Raw genomic sequence first — 4,090 nt, 5'->3', positions numbered from 1 at the left:
CTTGATTTTTAAAAAATTGTTTTACCGTGCCGTTTAATTACTATTAAGGGTCAAAGTTAAGTTTTAACATGGGCTCTTAAGGGAATTCTTAAAAAGTTAATAACTTTTGACCCAAATTTACGATTTTTAATTATTTGTGCTTAAATTAAAGGTTTTTTTGTAAGGAATAACATATTAAAAAATGAGGATTGTTTACCGTACCATTTATTTTTAATTTATTTATTATAATTAATTCCGTAATTCATTCCGTAATTTCCGTAATTTATTATAATTTATTTTTATAAAGTATTCAATACTGAAACATATGATTTGAGTATTCTGCTATAAATGCATTATTACCAACTTTCGCTTGCATATAAGTTTCCCCCCTTTCCTCTGAGAGGCATACCCCGCAACAAAGGTGTAGAACGTCGTTAAATCCTCTTAGTGATTTTTTCTTTAAATTTTCTTTTTATTTATTTTTTTTGTTTCATGTTTTTTTTTATTTTTTTAATATTTTTTTTAAACATATTTTACAAATACCTATAACTAATTACAATAATATTTTACTATCCGACAAGAAAGATACCAAACTGTCAAACATTTTCTTTTCATTCAGTGACAGAATAAAGAGAATATTCACAGGGAGTGGGATGTTCTGGTCTATAATTCTTTTAATTAGGTGATTGGTTAGGTGTTTATGCTTTTTGCATTCAAAAAATATGTGGTTCAAGTCACTTTTAACCTCACATTCTTGACAAATATTCGAATCTAATATGTTTATTTTAAATAAATGTGCAGGATAACATGCATGTCCAAATCTAATTCTACTGATGGTGGATATGTATTTGCGAGGGAGGGTGAAATTCTTATACCAAGGTTTTTTCAGAATAATAGGTTGTATCAAACTGTATTATGTTGTTGATATTTTACAGTACCTTTCCCAGTGTGTTGTCCAGCTCTTCATATGTTCAGTTCTTAAACAAGCAAAAGCATCTAGAATGCAGGGCTGATATTTGGTTACTGTTCCATGGATGAGGGAATTTTTAGCTAATTGGTCTACATGCTCATTATGTGTAAGTCCTGAATGCGCTTTGATCCACATAAGTTTTATTTTTGGGGTGTGTTTATTAATTTCAAATAAGATTTTTTTTATTAAAAAAATGTATGGAGCAGTAGCGGATAGATACACTTATACGATCCCGGTGTAAGTCAGATCTATTTCAGGGACGCGACCCTGCTCACGCAAGCCATGGCTATCCCCAAACCCAAATAGGGGAGGTCATGTCCTGATCCAAGTTTCCTACCAAATATCCAAAAATCCTTGCCGATTATCCAACCCACAGGAGTAAACCTAATGCGCCAGAAAAATCATTGGGGAAGGCAACGGGAAACCACTCCAATTATTTCTCCCGAGTAAAGTTAACATGGCGCAATCCAAACATAATCAGAGTATTACTGATCATGGATCTCGGAAACCAAGATCCGGCAGGGAAGGGTGCGCACCAGACTGTAGGGCCTTCCCGGTCGTCACCACACGAAACCCCTACAATTTAAAAAGTACGACAACTTTAAAAATGTCTAGCAGTACAATCAGATTAGGCACATGGAATGTTAAAAGCCTCTATGCAGCAGGCAAGCTCAGTAACTTAGTTCAAGAGGTTAAACGCTTAAAAATTGATATAATGGGCATAAGTGAGCTCCGCTGGCCTGGAGCGGGAACATGTGAACAAAATGAAGGCACACTATACTATTCTGGAAGTGTAGAAGATGACGTACATCATAGGAATGGAGTTGGCATATTTATAACATCTAAATTCAAGAAATATGTAAAAAAATTTGTACCTGTAAACGACAGACTAGCGATACTCCAATTAAATAGTAAACCATTTAATGTCAATGTTATCCAGATATATGCCCCTACTTCAGAAAAGAAATATGACAATGATGTTGAATCATTCTATAGTCAATTAAAACAGACACTTAACAATCTAAAAAGGAACGAAATCACATATATTATTGGAGATTTTAACGCGAAAATTGGTCAAGGACGAAGATCTGACCTGGTAGGTGAATATGGACTAGGGGAGAGCAATGAAAGAGGCGATAGATTATACCAGTTCTGTCAAGAACATGACATGATAATCGCAAATACATGGTTCAAATTACACAAAAGAAGATTATATACATGGAAGGGACCAGGAGATAACTCACTTCATATAATTAGAAATCAGATAGATTATATTCTAGTAAACAAGAGATTTAAGAATGGTGTCAAGAGATCAACGACATATCCTGGTGCAGATATCGGTTCAGACCATAACCCTCTAATAGCTGACATCCAAGTGAAGCGCAAAAAAGTCGAAGAAAGCCCCAAAACACCAAAATTACATATATCAGCATCCAACAAAACGCTAATAGAAAATGACCTGAATAATCAGCTAAAGAATTCAACAAATGAAAACAATACAGAAATATGGAACACGTTTAAAGATCTTACCTGGAAAGTAATGGAAAAATATACAACAACGATGCAGAGGCACAAAAAACAACAATGGATGACTGATGAAATCCTGGAATTGATGGAGCAGAGAAGAAAACTGAAATATAACAAAACAGAATACAAAGAAAAACAGAAACTAATTAAACAAAAAATAAAGGTAGCTAAAGAAAAATGGATGGAGGATAAATGCAAGGAATTAGAAAAGTTGAATGAAAAACATGATACGTTTAATATGTTTAAAAAAGTTAGAGAAGTAGCTGGTCTTTATTATAAGAAAACTCCACATACTATAACCGATCCGTCGGGAAAAATGATAATAGATGAACACGAAATTCGAACTACCTGGTATAATTATATAAATGAACTGTATAATGATGATAGACCCGAAGAACTGGACACTTTAGATGAAGGTGAAGGACCAGAAATACTAAAATCAGAAATACAACATGCTATAAAATTGGCAAAAAACAAGAACGCCGTTGGTCACGACAACATACCTACAGAAATGTTAAAGCTCATAAATGAGGAAAACATTGGAATACTAGTCAAACTTTTCAATGATGTTTATTCGACTGGTGATATCCCTGAAGATTGGTTAAAGTCCGAATTCATAACCCTACCAAAAAAACAACGTCCGAAAAACTGTAGCGACTATAGAATGATAAGCCTTATGAGCCACACCTTGAAAATCTTTCTACGTATCATCCACAGTAGAATCAGAGATAAATGTGAAGAAGACCAGGATGAAACACAATTTGGCTTCAGAAATGGACTGGGAACCCGGGACGCACTCTTTGCACTAAATGTGTTATTGCAGAAATGCCGAGATCAAAGGAAAGACGTCTTTGCTGTATTTATTGACTATGAGAAGGCCTTTGATCGAGTACAACATCACAAATTAATTAAAATATTAAAGGATAAAGGAGTTGATAGTCAAGATGTGCGAATCATAGAAAAATTATACTGGCGTCAAACAGCGACAGCTTGCATAAATGGAAAATCAACAGAAATATGCAAAATACAAAGAGGTGTCAGACAGGGTTGTATACTGTCCCCACTGTTGTTCAATTTGTATTCAGATAGAATATTTAAGGAAGCGCTGCATAATTTGGAATGGGGTGTGAAGGTTAATGGAATTCTGATAAACACAATCAGATATGCAGACGATACAGTTATTTTAAGTGATGATATGAATGGATTACAACACCTTTTAAATGCCATTGACACAGTGGGAAGAGAGTTTGGCCTAAATATAAACTGTTCAAAAACAAAATACATGGTATTTAGCCGTTTGGCCCATCAAGATTCACGTTTATATGTTGATGGTCATATAATTCAAAGAGTACCCAGTTTTAAATATCTTGGTTGCCATATTACTGAACAACTAGATCCAGATAAAGAGATAAAATGTAGAATCGAGATAGCCCGCACCACATTTTTAAAAATGAGGTCATTCTTCTGTAATGATACCTTGCAACTTCAACTTCGAAAGCGCATGATTAAATGCTACATTTGGTCAGTCCTCTTGTATGGTGTCGAAGCATGGACATTAAAAATATCCACCATTAACCGTTTGGAGGCCTTTGAAATGTGGCTGCACAGACGTAT

The sequence above is a fragment of the Diabrotica virgifera genome, chromosome 2 (genome assembly GCF_917563875.1).
Source record: "Diabrotica virgifera virgifera chromosome 2, PGI_DIABVI_V3a".
NCBI lineage: Eukaryota > Metazoa > Arthropoda > Insecta > Coleoptera > Chrysomelidae > Diabrotica > Diabrotica virgifera.
This window is presented reverse-complemented; position numbering follows the sequence as displayed.